Source organism: Myxocyprinus asiaticus, chromosome 1 (genome assembly GCF_019703515.2).
Source record: "Myxocyprinus asiaticus isolate MX2 ecotype Aquarium Trade chromosome 1, UBuf_Myxa_2, whole genome shotgun sequence".
NCBI classification, from domain to species: Eukaryota; Metazoa; Chordata; class Actinopteri; order Cypriniformes; family Catostomidae; genus Myxocyprinus; species Myxocyprinus asiaticus.
The window spans coordinates 48,395,985-48,413,710 of NC_059344.1; positions in this window are offsets into that span (position 1 = coordinate 48,395,985).

Genomic DNA, 17,726 nt, shown 5'->3' on the forward strand with positions numbered 1-17,726 from the left:
ATTTCATGACTCATATTGAAGTATTTGCTCTGATTCTCTTTAATGTAAAAAAAGAAAATAAATAATAAAATTAAAAAATCTCCCCCCTCTCTCTCTCTCTTTCTCTCTCTCTCTCAGCTCATGATTGTGTGCAGTCAGGTTGATTTACCCTGTCTGGCTCTGCATGCTAAACGCTGTCTTAAATTGCCCTGCACCCTCCACACACACTCCTTGCACATACAATAGTCACCCATCTCGGCCCTGGGCCAAACCCCCTCCCTCAAACTTCATCACAGACACCCAAAACAAACCCTGCTCTGAACACTGTACTCCTCAGTTTTGCAGGCAATATCTGAAAGAGTATAGGTTGTATTCTGAATTCATGTTTTCATTCCCTTTTATCAGTAATGTTTAAAAATAGGAGATAAGGGAGATAAGAGAAAGATTATTCCTGTAATTTACGATCATTAACCAAACAGCGATTTTCCAAACGTGTGTGTGGTCAGTGAGAATTGTCTGCGTGCTGGTGCTGGCCAGGGAACTTGTAAGCAAATACGCTCCTTAAGTTCCTATCTCTCAGCCACACTTCCATTGTTGTGAGGCGTCTCATATCTCCATGGCTTCTGCTTATTTGAGGAGCTGGTCTGATATGAGGCCCTCTTTGTGGGTGGCTTTCTGAATTTATTCAGCCCCCTCTAACGTAATAAAACTAGGCTGGGTGCAATGACTGATTAGATGTTTGTGCTCCCATGTTTATTTCCTACTGATCAGCTGTGTTGTCTCATTACCTTCAGACGATTAGCTAGGTTTCCATCAATATGTTTAGCATTTTTAATGCGTATTTCTGAAAATTAGACTAAAGAAAATGTGAAACATTGCGTGTTTTCATGAACTGTAAATGCACATTATCTTGAGGGAGCCCGCCTTTTGTCATGGAGCAGCTGATCGACCTCTTTGCTTCGGGGAGAGTTGTATTTGCTGAAATAAAGAAATTGCTCATTATGATATTAAATGCTGCCAGGAGACAGAATAAGTGCAATAGCTCACATAATGAGGGCTCAAATGGCTATTCCCATTAGCCGACAGCCTCCATACTTGGGAGCGCCTGTGCTCAAAACAGTTCTGGTGGATTGTGGGGACCCACTATAACAACGATCTGTGGGTGAAGCACTTTCGACTAACCAAGTCTACGTTTGAAGAATTGTGTGCCATATTCGGGCCTTTTGTTGAGTCAGTTACGTCAAGCTCTCACACACCTTTACCATCCGATGAGCGCATTGCCATTGCGCTTTACAAATGGCCATTGCATGTCACCGTTCATGCGAATAAGCCATTTCCATCACTTTAATGTGCATTTAAACTAATGCAAAATTCTAGAAAATCCACCTACTCCTATGTGAATTTTGAGAGTTTATTTGCATATCAAGCATTTCCATTCAGGATTTCTTTTGAAAATTAGTTGAATGGAAACACAGCTATTGTTATTAATACGGGCATTCATTACATGTATCACAGCAGTTCTGAGGTGAAATGTCCACTGTTTGGCACTAAAAAAATGCTCTATCGAGTTGTAAATCAACAAAACCGACCTCCTAACCCTAAACCTTAAACCTAAACCTATAGTGTGATAAAGAGCCAATGTGAGTTGAAAAATGCAATTGCTGATGCAACCACGTCGTATTGTGGTACTTCTACGACTCTTTCTCCTCACGTGTTGACTCGGCTTTTCAGAACTTGAACCCAGTTCTTTGCATCGCAAAAGTGTGCAACGCTCTATCTGTTGAGCTACAGTGCAATTTGATTGCATTTGAACAAGCTTGTATATTTTGTTGATTATGTAATGCAAACACTACAATGTGTGTGAAACAAGTCATACACTATAGTAAAAGTGTTTAGATGTCATAAGATAGCATTGTGTAAGGAACAGGGTGAACAGTAAGTGTTTATAAATGGATAATCTTCCATTTTACTTGTAGTTTGTGTGAAAGGGAATACAAGTCATTGTTGTTGTAGCACCTCTAGTGTTTATTTCACCAGGAAACTGCCTCGATATGACAGGTAAGAATTTCGGTATAGCAATGTGATTCTATGAGAGCAGGTTGTTCATTGTTCGCTTAATTTTTTCCTTATGTTCATTCACCTTAAATCTCATCTATGCCCAGTTCCCAAAACAACAGGTACAGTCAGTTTGAGGGCAACACAGAGTGACAGCATACGGTGATGACCCTCTGAGAACGGTCACACAAAAGCTAGGGTGTCACACCAGATTCCATCCCTGCCATTTTAATCCAGCCTGCTGTATGCCATTGTTCAGTTGCCCTCCCAGGCCACCATGCTTCAATTGACAAATAATGATAAGGCTCTCCTACTGATAAGTTGTAAAAGAGAGATGGCTGTGGTACCCTAATTTCTCTAAAGAAGGTTAATTTGGTAATATTAGCCCATTTGTACACTTCTGATTTCAGATATTCACCACCATGTCACTTTTGGAGGGGTACATGGGTCTCCAATGTCCAGTGTCTTTAATATCCAAGTTCCCCTTCTGTCACTCACTCGATGTTGTGTCGATTCAGTGACACTAGGGGTCGCCCTTGGGAGCCCCAAACACCTCAGATCTTTGAGAAAAGGCCAATGAGAATTGGCAAGTGGAATTTATATGCCACTCCCCCGGACATACGGGTATAAAAGGAGCTGGCTAACAACCACTCATTCATATTTTTTCTTCGGAGCTGAGCGGTTGTACTATCAGCAAGCTGAATACTACTGCTGTTCCATTCACCTCTTAAGAAGCATATGCTGTTGGATATACGGCACATTTCCAGCGGCTTTCTCTCCTTTTGCACGCCGAGTGCAGATTTCGCCCTTGGGTGCTTCGACAGTGCTAAAAGAGTGTATATTCCTGCTAAAGAGTATATTTTCTCTATTAGAGCACACACATTGACATTGAACGTCTTTTTAAAGACGCGTCTTTATAAAGATGCCTTTCCGTCTTTGTGTGATTCCTGGATGCGGTCGCTATCTCTCCGCTTCCGACGGCCACGGGCGCTGCCTCACGTGTCTGGGCAGCGATCACACTGAGGCAGTGTTCGTGAATGGTTCATGTTCTCATTATGAGAATATGACCATGGCAGCGTTGCGGTCGCGGCTTTCCTTCTTCTGGGGGAAAGCCACATTAGCCGCCCCCTGTGACTCGCCTTTTACCTCCGGGTACGAGGCCGGCCCGGCTGGTGCTGGAGGCGATTTGGGGGCTTCAATGGGCGTGGCTCTGCTGGGTAAATCCCCGCGGACCTCCCATTCCCCAGCACGTTCGTTTGCCCCCGGCGAGTTCCGAGAGGAGACCAGCTCGCTCCAGGGCCAGCTTAGTGTCCCTTTCGGAGCTCCGGAGCGGGATGAGTGCTTGAACACTGCATCGGAGAGCGTACTGGCGATGTCAGACACCGAGGACTCGACTAGGCTGCCACCTTCGGGTCGGCCCGCCCAGTCTGAGGCTGATGGCGAGATAACCGCCATGCTTGCCCGGGCCGCCGCGTGTTTTGTTGGAGTGGAACCTTCCACCCTCCCTTGAGCCCTCGCGGCTAGATTATTGGTTCCAGGGTTCGGGGTGCCGCTCACAGCCACGCCCCCCCCACCCTTTCCAGGGTTTGGGGTCCCTTTCTTCCCGGAAGTGCACGACGAGCTGACGAGGTCGTGGAGGGCACCTTTTTCTGCCCGAAACCGACCTCCCAGCTTGTCTGCTCTCACTACCCTCGATGGCGGGGCGGCCCACGGGTATACGGAGGTCCCTCAGGTGGATAAGGTGGTTGCGGTGCACCTGTGCCCGCAAAGCACAGCCACCAGGCGGGATCACCTGGCACTCCCTTCCAAGGCCTGTAGGACGACGTCGTCTCTGACGGCCAAAGCCTACAGCGCCGCTGGTCAGGCCACCTCTGCCCTGCATGCCATGGCCCTCCTGCAAGTACACCAGGCCAAGGCACTAAAGGAACTGCATGTGGGTAGTCCTGATCCCGATGTGATGCAGGAGCTGTGCTCAGCGACCGACTTCACCCACTGGGCGACGAAGGTCACGGGGCGAGCACTCGGGCAGGCGATGTCCACCCTCGTGGTCCAGGAACACCACCTGTGGCTGAATCTGGTTAAGATGAGGGATGCGGACAAGGTTCGCTTTCTCAACGCCCCCATCTCCCAGATCGGCCTATTTGGCGACACCGTCGAGGACTTCGCCCAGCAGTTCTCGGCGGTGAGGAAGCAGACGGAGGCTATACAACACATCTTGCCCCGGTGCGGCTCAAGATCCCGTATTCCGTCTGCTCACCGAGGGCGTCCCCCTGCGGCGGCGAAAGCCCAGGCAGCTCTGCCTCAGCCCGAGCCCAGTTCTCAGCCCCAGCGTAGAGCCCCCTGTAGGAAGCTGACGCCCCCCGCCTAACGGGCCAACACGAGGACTCGGAAGGCTCCTAAGCGACCCTGAGATGGACAACCCAGGTAGCGAGATGTCTGCTGCAAACCCGGAGCAGGTATCCAGACCACTCCATCCCCCGGTGGAGGGCCGGGAGGTAAATCATTGGTTTCCTTTTCCTTTATGTTCGCCAAACCCTGAATGGGCTGCGATACCCACATTCTCAATAAAAGAGCAGTTTCCTTACTCCCTGGGTCATATAGGCAACGGCAACTGGGCACTGAGCACCTGCGGCTTAGACGCTGCAAAGGCGGAGGGCCCACGTCGAGAGTTGTCCGTTCGCACCGCACTCACACCCACGGCAAGGTGGTTGTGATGGACTACGAGGACGGTCAAAAAGTCCCTCCTCCCCCGTCGCCTATTCCCCCAACGCCGGGTGTATGGAGCAAGGTAAGTGCTTCGAGGGTCCCCTTAGCACAGCCACAAGTTCGAGACGAAGCGAGGCTCCTTGACGTGGCATCCCCTGCTCCCTCCCTCCGCAAGGCCCCACCCACAGGTACGTTAAACGCAATCGTCCTCTTAGTGCCCCTTGCCCGGAGCTTAGATGCATGGCTAGCGCTTTCCAACCTGTCGCAGTGGTTGGCCAGGACCATCCGACTTGGCTACACAATTCAGATTTCCAGGCGCCTGCCCCGGTTCAGCGGCATCCCCTTCACTTCGGTGAGGGGCGAGAACACCACCACCTTGCCTGCGGAGATCGCGACCCTTCTGCGCAATGGCGTGATAGAGCCTGTCCCTCCAGCTGAGATGAAGAAAGGGTTTTACAGCCCTTACTTAATCGTACCGAAGAAAGGCGGTGGGTTGCGGCCAATCTTGGACCTGTGAGTTCTGAACCGGGCCTTGCACAGACTCCCATTCAAGATGCTGATGCCAAAGCACATTTTGGCATGTGTCCAGCATCAAGATTGGTTCGCAGCAGTAGACCTGAAGGACGCGTACATTCACGTCTCGGTTTTACCTCGACACAGACCCTTCCTATGGTTTGCTTTTGGCGGCCAGGTGTATCAGTACAAGGTCCTCCCCTTCGGCCTGTCCCTGTTCCCTCGCGTCTTCACGAAAGTCGCAGAGGCAGCTCTTGCCCTGTTAAGGGAAGTGGGTGTCCGCATACTCAACTACCTCGATGACTGGCTGATTCTAGCTCAGTCTCGAGAGTTGCTATGTGCACACAGAGACCTCGTGCTCAGGCACCTCAGCCGGCTAGGGTTTCGGGTCAACTGGGGAAAGAGCAAGCTCTCCCCGGTCCAGAGCATCTCTTTTCTCGGCATGGAGTTAGACTCAGTCTCGATAGTAGCACGTGGTCTGTGCTGAACTGCCTGAAGTCGTTCAAGCAGAGAACAGCGGTTCCACTGAAACACTTTCAGAGGCTCCTGGGGCATATGGCATCCTCGGCGCCATTCATGCCACTAGGGTTGATGCATATGAGACCGCTTCAGCACTGGCTTCAAACTCGAGTCCCGAGATGGGCATGGCGCCGCAGCACACATCATATGGCCATCACGCCGATCTGCCGCCACTTGTTCAGCCCTTGGACAGACCTTGCATTTCTACGGGCAGGAGTTCCCCTACAGCAAGTATCCAGGTGCGTCGTCATTACGACAGACGCCTCCAAGCGAGGCTGGGGCACCGTGTGCAATGGGCATACAGCAGCTGGCTCCTGGACAGGACCGCGACTGCCTCGAGTTGCTGGCAGTATTGCTCGCCCGGCGGAGGCTTTAGCCATTGATCCGGGGCAAGCATGTGTTGGTCCGGATGATCAACAGCGACTGTAGCGTATATAAATCGCCAAGGTGGCTTATGCTCACGTCACATGTCGCAACTCGCCTGCCGTCTCCTCCTATGGAGTCAGCGGCGACTGAGGTCACTGTGAGCCACTCACATCCCGGGCAACCTCAACACCACAGCAGACGCGCTGTCGCGGCAGGTGATGCTCAGGGGAGAGTGGAGACTCCACCCCCAGGTGGTCCAGCTGATTTGGATTCGGTTCAGCAAAGCACATGTAGACCTATTTGCCTCCCGAGAAACCTCCCACTGCCTGCTCTGTTATTCTCCTGATGGGGGCCCCCTAAGCCCAGATGTGCTGGCACACAGCTGGCCCCTGGGGCTGCGCAAGTATGTGTTCCCCACAGTGAGCCTACTTGCACAGACCCTGTGCAAGTTCAGGGAGGACGAGGAGCAGGTCACCCTCGTGATCCCATATTGGCCCACCCAGATTTGGTTCTCAGACCTCACGCTCCTCGAGACAGCCCCTCCCTGGTGAATTCCCCTGAGGAAGGACCTTCTTTCTCAGGGACAGCCACCATCTGGCACCTGCGCCCAGACCTCTGGAACCTCCATGTCTGACCCTTGGACGGGACGCGGAAGACCTAAGTGGCCTACCACCAGCAGTCATAGACACGATCACTCTGGCCAGAGCTCCTCCCTCCACGAGGAAGCTTTATACCCTGAAGTGGCGTCGGTTCATGAATTGGTGTTCTTGCCGAGCTGAAGACCCTCAGAGATGCGCAGTCGGGTCAGTGCTTTCCTTCCTGCAAGAGAGGCTGGAGGTACGGCTGTCCCCCTCCACCTTGAAGGTGTATGTGGCTGCCATAGCGACACACCATGATACAGTGGATGGTAAGTCCTTAGGGAAGCACGACCTGATCATCAGGTTCCTGAGAGGTGCCCGGAGGCTGGATCCTCCTAGGCCATGCCTGTTCCCCTCATGGGATCTCTCCGTGGTCCTCCTGGGCCTTCGCGGAGCCCCCTTTGAGCCGCTAGAGTCAGTCGGAGTTGAAAGCCCTCTCCTTGAAGACGGCCCTCCTGATTGTGCTCACCTCCATCAAGAGGGTCGGGACCTGTAAGCGTTCTCTGTCAGCGATACCTGACAGGAGTTTGGTCCGGGTGACTCTCACGTAATCCTGAGACCCCGGCTGGGCTATGTGCCCAAGGTTACCACAACTCCCTTCATGGATCAGGTGGTGAACCTGCAAGCGCTGCCCCAAAAGGAAGCAGACCCAGCCCTGTCATTGCTGTGTCCGGTGCGTACTTTGCGCATCTACTTGGATCGCACGCAGAGCTTTAGACGCTCTGAGCAGCTCTTTGTCTGCTTTTGCGGACAGTGGAAAGGGAACGCTGTCTCCAAACAGAGGCTTGCCTACTGGATCATGGATGCCATCACTATGGCATACCAGGCCCAGGCTGTGCCCGCCCCTTCGGGAATATGAGCATACTCCACAAGGAGTCTGGCATCCTCGTGGGCACTGGCCCATGGCACCTCTCTAGCAGACATCTGCAGGGCAGTGGGCTGGGCGACACCCAATACCTTCGCAAGATTTTACAATCTCCGGGTTGAGCCAGTTTCGTCCCGTGTTCTGTCAGGTACGAACAGGTAAGTTCGGGAATACGGACAGCTGGCCGGGTGTATCGCTTGCGTAAAGCGCCTTTCCCCTCCAAAGAGGCAAAGATATGCGCTTCTTTTCCCATGCGAGTTCACGAACCCGTGAACCTTGGATGTCCTTCCTTCCTAGCCCTGTGGCTCGCGAATTCAGCAGAATTCACAGCTAGAACCAGTACGTGTGCTAATATGCCCTTACTGAGGTAGGTGCTCCACAGGTGCCGGTTACTCCGGTAACCCCCTGTGATGTACTTTCCACAGTACGGTCTCCCTGTCGGCAGACGTGCATCTCCCTTCGACAGAGCCCTCTCTGTCCTGGTCGCCGTGATTGTAGAGCTCCTCCCCTTTCAGGCAGGACCTACCACCACGCCTCTTCCATGTGCGGCTCTGAGCCCACATGACGTGCTTGCCACATGTTACCTCCCCTCCGGGCAGGATGTGGTCTCCGCGGGGTCTTTTCCCCCTGAAAGAATAGGATAGGAAAAGAACACCTTCCCCGGCACATGTATTGAGCGTTTAAATGGCCACAGCTGAATAACTGAAAACTCTGTGGAGAGAAAACATAGAGAGAAAAGGCCGCGGCCAGGGATGTTTGGGAACTATACAGCGTTTTTTGTGGCATTGGGGGAGGCTACCTGCTACTATGCACGCAGCAGCTTGCATGCACCTACAGTTCACATAACACGGTTCAGCTTGTTGTGGCGTTTCGTATAGGGACCCCTAGTGTCACTAAATCGACACAACGTTGAGTGAGTGACAGAAGGGGAACGTCTCGGTTACTGTCGTAACCTCCGTTCCCTGATGGAGGGAACGAGACGTTGTGTACCCCCTGCCACAACGCTGTACTACCCGCTGAAATGGCCAGGACTCTGTCTCGGCTCCTCAGCACAAAACCTGAATGAGTGGTTGCGAGCCAGCTCCTTTTCCGGGGGAGTGGCATGCAAATTCCACTCGCCAATTCTCATTGGCCTTTTCTCAAAGATCTGAGATGTTTGGGGCTCCCAAGGGTGACCCTTAGTGTCACTACATCGACACAACGTCTCGTTCCCTCCATCAGGGAACGGAGGTTACGACAGTAACCGAGACGTTTAATAATTTGCCCTTATCACCCTGGGATTAACAATCTGTATGCTTAGATACAGTTTTTCTGCCCTAATAACGTTTTTCACTGTTAATTTAGAATATTGGAACAGGTGTATTGAAAAAAAAGTTCAGAAACGCAAATGAGAGCAATGATCGATCAAAAACCAAATAATGCCAAATAATTTTGCGTCTTGTTATTTTTCTAAATTTCATATCTGAATACCTTAATTTACAGATATTCCACATATACTGTATACACACAGATGACTTCCATGATAACTTCCATGATAATAGTGGTGCCTTTCTCACAAAAATCTTCATGCTTAATCAAACATTTGCTTAGCTTATTATCAGTCAGTACTATTGCTGCTCCAAACGAAAACTGTTTACATTGGTCCTGTTATATACCAGCAGTGCACTGCAACGGCTAGTGTAAATTCCAATATTTTTTTCCCGAAGTTCAATTTATTTACAAAATCTCCATAATGAGAATAAGATGGGATGGATTTGATGACAATCACCTAAATACACAAGCTCATTGTCAAATCTCATAATGCAATTACGTGGAGTATGTACTGTTTACTTGTGAATGGCACACAACACACAAATCTGCCCATCCAATAAACTGTTTTGCATTTCTTCTAATTCCTCAGACAAAAAGAACTCCAAGAGCAACACCAAGACCAATATTTACCTCCCTCTATACATACATATTTGCATTGCAAATGCCTGTGTGTCGAAAACTTAGTTTTTTTTTTGTTTTTTTTTTTTTTTTACATTCATCTACATTTCTGTGAGGGGGCTTTTGTGTTCCCAATGCCTCAACCCATGCTTTTCTTATTGGGTGTATTTGTCCATCATTGCAAAAAAAGACATAATGGAATGTAGGCTCTAATCACATCTATGCATTCTTCAGTGTTTTTGTATACTTTCTCTCTCACTCATTATATCAATACTCCACTCCTAGCCTTCCCTAGCCACCCTCTATGAGTGGAGGACAGGAACGGAGCCTGAGGATGGGGTGGAGAGAGGAGTCTGAAAAGGTTTATAAGGGGGGTTGGGGTTTGTTGAAGGGGTCTGAGGACTAAAGGTTTTGGGTTGTTGCTGCCCCTTCAAAAGAGCCAAACGTACCATTAAGTCTTTGTCGGAGAGCTCTTGTACTATGCAGATTTTCCCTAATTCTATTCACAGCTCTCTTCTCCTCTAGACATTGAATAAGACTGTTTTGGGATGCCCTCTTGAGCCCCCAAAAATTTACCAGTGATTTGAGGTAAAACAAATATGTTATTTTCAAAAACATTGCATCTTTATCAGTTATTTGCAGTCGCTATTCATCAGCTAAGCTGGTTGGTGGTAATACTCACTTAAATGGATCACTGGTGATATACATGCATACTTCTCCATCCTGTTTTTAAGGTCATTTACTCTATAGAGCACTGTGTCAGGGTTAGCTTTTCTTTTACTGACCATTCTCTCTCTCTCTCTCTCTCTCTCTCTCTCTCTCTCTCTCTCTCTCTTGCTGTTTTGATGCGTATTCCTCTTGCTCAATTAGATCTTTTTGGTCTGAGTGAAGTTTGGGGAGCTTAAGGCCCCACCCCTCTTAAAGCTGAGGAATAAGTCTACTGTTATGCAAATACTTGGGTTTCAAACTATTAGTTTGTTTGTTCTTGAAATCGAATGCTCTTTTACATGAGCTGAATGTTTATTTGGTTGAGGGTGTTTTAACAGACATCAACTGTGTGTGCTCTAAATCAATTTATAAAAAAGGAATAGCTCTGGTCCTAGATGCTTATTGGTCAATAAAGCATTACAGCCATGCAAAAATACACAATATAGTAACTTTTATATATGACCTGTTCTCCAGATGACCTGTATAAATGATGATTCTAATTGTCACTGGACTGTTTTCTAGTTAAGGTCTCCATTAGACAGATAACAACATCCATTTTAAGTTGGAGTAAAAATTTGTTTAGGCTCAACTTAAACAGTTGTTGGCTGTCACAACAATTTGAAGTAGTACTGTCATCAATGAGTACAAGTCATCAATGTAACTCACTTCCACTCATAGCTTTATTTCATCCATTCACTCCTTAAACTTTGACAAGTGAGGCACTGTCAAAAAAAGGTAATCGCAACTTTCTAGTACAAAGTATCAGCTCTATGAAGCCACATGATTTTTTGACAATTTTTTACAAATTAAATACGCTAAACATCACATTATCTAATAAGAACATACACCAGAGCGAGTGAAAACACTGGTGACAGGAAAATAAAAACAGGCTTCAGTTATGAATCGTGGAACAGTTCTGCTTTCAGGAAAAATGTGGATTGTGGAATGAGAGCACTTAATAAAAATTCTTATTAAAATAAAGTTTTAACAACAACAAAAAAATGTTTCCTTAATATACTTATTATGCACTATCCATTTTATATTAGCAATAATGCACTCAAGTCTAAGCTATTTTGTTTTATAAGTTCATCGCTGGAAGGGTTACGCTAACACCGCCCTTTAGCCGTGACTTTATATTCACAATATAGCAAAGCCTCTCACACCTAACTGTTTGAATTAATGCAACTTTATTGGCAAGTCTTCCATTTGTTGTTGCAAATGGAAATGGCAAAGTAGCAAAATAGGCCCACATGTTTTTATTTCTTTGTTTCATTTTTTATTTTTAATACATGCATGATGTATACAGTGTCATGCAGAGTTCACAAAATTGAAAGATGAATATTGTAACCAAGCTGAGGGATACCAAGAGGAGCTGCAGGTCAGGATAGTAGTGTGCTGGAGAGAGAGAACAGGTGACTGAGCTTCAAGTCACCTGTCCATCTAATATTCCATTCACCATTCTCATAGACAGTGCTAGTCAGATAAATGTTAGTTTACACAATGACTACAAAAGCGAATCCTCCTGCAATTTGTTCAGTCATACCACAGCTAATCTACCAGCAATTATATGCTATTGCATGTCAGCACACTGCAAACGCAAAGCAGCCTTTACATGAATAAGACAAACAACAGTGTTTCTATGGAATGCATGTTCAGACATTTGGCCCTGGCTCTGTTGATACTCAAGACAAAAAAGTAAACCGTCAAGTAACTGCCCGTTTACATGTTGTCACTCACACTCACATGAGGGTTGGAAATGACGCCTGCACGACTGCGATGAAGGAGCAGATATCCCGGGGGTGAGAAATGTAAGATTCTGTGATGGATCCCTCACACTGGAAAATAAAGTCAAATGACTGCGTTTTATCATGGGAAACTGATGATTTCAATTATGTATTTGTCAAGGAGAAGGGAGTTTTGAACTTGTAACTCAACTCTTCTACAGACTCCCTCAGAATCAGGTTCAATGTGAATTGCCTGAGAGTGTGTGTGCCACTGAGTGTACATTCTTCTGGCAAGACTGAAATGCAAAGTGACAGATCCTAAGGCACACTTCTGTGTGTGTCTCGAAAGCATGCTTGATTCAAGACAAATTCTGACCCTGCCAGGCACAGCCATACCACTCCCAAACCCACGATGGAGGGAAAAGACTGGCATGATTAAAAGTCTAATCTATCCATCCATCCATCCATCCATCCATCCATCCATCCACCTAACAAATATGTTAACCTGCAAATGTTGGTGAATGCTTCTTGCTTCTGTGATTAAAGGAATATATCAAGTTAAGCTCAATCAACAGCATTTGTGGCATAATGTTGATTAACACAAAAGTGAACATGGCCAATCTATAACCATTAAAATGATCACAGTTTCAAAAGTATAGCCACAAGGCGTAAACGATATGCGTCTTAACATGATTTTAGTGTGATAAAATTGCTTACCTTTTCTGTGAAGTTACAGCCAATTTTACAACTTCATTGCTAAGACAATGTAACATTAGTGACAAATAATTAGAAGTTTATCCACATAGAATGGTAGTTCACCACAAATTTTTTTTAAACAATTTTACAGCTCAAATAATACAGTTTCAACAGAAGAATTAAGTGCTTTATAAAATTATAAGTGTCACATTTCTGCCTTTACTGTAAACCATTCAAGAATTGGCCCCATTCACTTCCATTGTAAGTGCCTCTCTAACCTGTCAAAACTGCAAGTCAAAACATGGCAAAGGAACACCTTGTTCCTTTTAGCCAGGACCAGGTCAAGACCCCTTTGAGTCTTGTTGTTTGTATGTGAACACCTTATGCAATCCTCCAATTCCCTTCTGCACAGTAGTGTCAATCCACTAACTGACACACAACTGTATTTAGCCCTAGAACAAGAATGTAAGCCTTCATTTAGCAAAATCATTTGTTAACTGTTTATACAGATATTGATCTCAAAAAAAGCAGTAACATTGCTGTGTCTGCACTTGTTCTTTGAATGGCTCTGTGTCAAAAAGACAATGGGTATTTCTCAACCACAGAGCCAGTTGCAGGGATAAGGCCGAATCATATTTCTTAACATCAAATGTTAATTTTAATAGTGAACTTATTCTAATAATCTTTTCTTCATGTCAACATTACACCTAGACAGTCATGCTTTCTCTTTTAGATGCCAAGAGAGCTACAATCTCAAAACCAATTTTGCGCATTTCACACGTGAAAAGTGATGTGAAAAAACAGTTTGTGGTTCCATTTGTGTAGATATCTAGTCATACATTCCTCTTAAGTGTGCAGTTTCTGTGTGTGTCATTTATAGAGAGTCTGAAACCTCTTTCTCTTATATTGCTGGGCCCCTTTAAACTCAGTGGTGGCAGATGGTGTTGCACTGCAAGGGAAAGGGCTTCCTGCTGCGTTTCCATACTCACAATTGAGTTGTGGGATGGTAGAAAGCATGTTGTCTAAAAATCCCTGTATAGTGGCACAGGGGCGAAGGACTAAGCGTGCAAAGTCCAGATCCTTGCGGGTGCTCACTGACCGGGGGCCAGTTGTTCATGTTCACCTTAAAACGCATTCCTTCGCATTCCTCCTCGTCCTCCTACTTCATGCTGTCTCTCTGCACTAGTTCTCTATTTTGAGACTCCATTCATGCTCTAATCGCTTGTACAATGGACTTGGGCTAGGCCTCTCGCCGTCTTTGATTGAGCTAAGAAATCACATCCTGTCAAATGTAAACCAAAGGCCAGCTCAATGTGTGATAATATGTGGGGCATGAAGGACCATCTGTTCCTCATGAGGTAAAAGAACCAGCCTTAGAATAGATTGCAGAATGAATAAGCAGTATCTGTTACTGGTCTAAAAAAACCTACTCAGCACATTATTCCAATGAACAAAAACAGAGGCACAAGGATGAATCTAAGGGTCCCTTTACATCTAATAACTTCATGCGTCTTGATCAATCAGATTGATATTCTATTAGGTATGCACATTTCATTAACACTTGGCCATAAATGTGCTTCTAAATGAGTTTAGCAGTTGCTCCATCCACGTGTCTATTATTGCTCGCTCGATTGCTGTGCTCCCAAACTTCTGTAATGTAGTTCTGTTTGGGAGGAGTAAGGTTTACGAATGTGGACTGAATACTTGGCTGAGGTGTGTCTTGTATGTATTCACGTGCATGTGTATTTTGCTATCCATCTCAAATGCATCTTGGAGGGCATTTACACTTAGTCTTATCATTATAGCTATCCGATCAGCAGGGGCAGACTGGAAGAGAAATCGGCCTGGGATTTTACATAGAAATTGGCCCAAAAGTTGTTGGGGGGGGGGGGGGGGGCATGTGTCGCTGTCCTTTTCTGCCTATCGCTTTCGCATATCGCAGTGCCGTTTTGTGACCCGTTCTGCATAACGTGGCGGCCCATTTCAGCTTATCGCGGCCCATTCGGCCCCGTTTCGCAGCCGGCCCTTCGGGGAAAGTCCCGGTTCTCCCGATGGTCAGTCTGCCCCTGCTGATCAGTATAAATGCATGCACCCAATACTTTGATCTTCCATCCAAGTTCAGTTCAAAACAAACCCACATGCCGCATCCAACCTTCTTTTCTTGACAGCCTTTCCACTCTCTCTCTTCCTCTTCCATTGGCATTCTTTCTCTTGCAACTCTTTACATCTCTCCATTTTTGCCCAGTGTGGCCCAGACACCATGCTGTCTGGATGCTGTCTACTTTGCGCCTTCTATAAAGGTCCAGTGAATCTGCACAGTAACAGCTATTGTGTTTCCCTATTGATCCCTGACCGGCCATATTGAGACCCAGCAGGATTTCAAAGGAACAAAAGCAGTGTACTGCATTGTCCTACCCTCTAAATGAAGAAGTCCATCCTCCTACAAAGAACAGTCCCTGGAAATGTCAGCAGAGAGAGGGTCTATGGGGGAGGAAGCAAAGAAGGAAATGGTTAATTATTAATACACCAATACAGCTCTCCAACAATCGCCTTACTCCCTGCTAATTTCTACAATGACTATCAAATCCCTATGGAGTTGCACAGATGTTTATCCTCCTTTTGCATCAAATATTTCAGATTATTAACTAAATAATCAAATATTTGCACTGAATATTAGATGTGATCACTTTGACCAAGAGACACATATAAGTTTTCTATACTGTAGTAAGAGGAAAGCTTTCTAAGGATATTATTATTGTTTCTACTCAAACCCATTGTTGCAATATAATCATTTAAAGGGATAGTTCACCTATAAATGATAATTCTCTCATCATTTACTCAACCTTATGCCATCTCAAACTAAAAACCAATTGTATTGCCTCAAAAAAGTGTAGAATCGAATTTAAACCACTTGAATCAAATGGATTACATTTTTGCTGCTTTAATATCCTTTGACTTGCATTGTATGGACAAAAACACATCATACCTCCTTCAAAATATCTTCGTTTGTGTTCTGCAGAAGAAAGAAAGTCATATGAGATTGAGGCAGTATAAGTGTGAGTACGATGAGATAATTCTCATTTATGGGTAAACTATCCCTTTAAATGTTGGATGATATTTTCAGACAGTAAGCTGAACACTATTTGGAAGGTAAACTTTCAAAACCATAGTATGTTCTTTTTAATATAGTGGTTCAAATATAGGAGATGATGGTGCAGTCCATTACACCTAATCTTTACTCTTTTTCTTTTGACTTTGTTGTGGCCAATAAAATTTAATCTATGAAAACTTGACTGAGATCAGGAAGTCTAGAAAGTGATCCCTTATGGGAAAGGTGCTAATATCTGCAACTGGCATAGAGCTTACTGGTGGTGTTACTATTTAGGAAGTCATTTTATAAATTCACAACACAAAGCAAAGCTTAATTGCTTGGTAAGTAGTTCAGCAATAGCTCATTCATAGACAACCTCACATATTTGCATCATTTGTTAAGTTCATGTCTCCACATATGTTGTAGAAATTTGCACCAAAATATATGTTTTTCCCCCTCCAACTGTAAGCAGAGGGTGCAAGAAAATACCTACAGTTTAGCAGTGAAATGCAATTACACCATCGGCCTTCTCTTGTGAGTGCTATTCCACTGCCTCTGCTCCTCTAATGAACTTGGTCTCTCCACCGGCCTAATCCCTCCTTTCAGCTAGAGGGTCATTTGGTGCAGATGCACTTCCAAGCCTTTCCAAAGTTTAATTAAACATTCCCCAGTTTCAGCCAGACTGCCCTTCTCCCCGCTGGCCCATTCAGGGTATTGTGAAGAGTAATGGCGTCCTTGTTTGGTTTTAACCGGTACCCCGAGCCCTGTGGCTCTTTGGTACAGAGGATGCTGTGCTTCCTCGTAGTCAGAAGTGGTGGGGAGTATTAATGTGTCTACGAGGTATTAATGATCTGCCAGGACAATGTAGCACCATTTATGCAGTGGTGTCACATAACCACACATGCACTCATTCTAGAGGTTCATTTAAAACTGGGCAGGATGTCAGTTTCTTGTACCCAACATGAACAATATCATGATGTGCAAAATGCAGCCCATGAAAATACAGTTGTTGTTACTTTTTTTATTAACTTTTGATACATTTTTATAGTTATAAATAGGGATAGTTCGCTTAAAAATACAAATTATCTCATGATTTACTCACTTTCCTGGCATCCCAGATGTGTATGACTTTCTTTCTTCTGCAGAAGATTTTTAAAAGATTATTTCACATCTTTTAGGTCCTCACAATGGAAGTGAATGGGTGCCAAAATGTTGAGCTTCAAAACTTTGACACCCATTCACTTGCATTGTATGGACCTACAGAGCAGAGAAATTCTTCTAAAAATCTTTGTTTGTGTTCAGCAGATGAAAGAAAGTCACACATCTAGGATGGCATGAGGATGAGTAAATGATGAGAGAATTTTCATTTTTGGGTAAACTATTCCTTTAACCAAATACACATCTGCAGCATCAATAAACAATAGTCATATACTCTATTTTGGATAGAGATTTGACTCAAAGCACACATATCCTAATATAAATCTTTGTATCACATACACATATTCACCCCCCACCCACACCTAAATGAACCTGTAGATGGGGAAAAAATACTTTAAAAAAAAAAAAAAAAAAAAAAAAAAAAGGAAATTCTATCAATTAATTTTGACCACATGTTTACATTTTCTTCTTTTGCACCATGAGATCGAGCAACTGATAATTCCATATATGCAATGTCCAAAAACTCCATATTTCACTGTTTTAAAGATAAGTCCTGCGGTTTCTTCCATCGCTGAGATATCATGTTTTTCTGCTGCAGTGAGTCATACTCGTTTTTCTCTTCAAGTAAAATTCAAAGCAGAACTATCATTCAGTAACATAATGTTGAGGTTTACATGGGAAATTCCTACCTAATATCTTTGATTGTTGTAGTGTACTTGTAGAACAGGGTGAACTCAAAGTATTTGTGCTTACTTTAACACATACATTTTTGTACATTT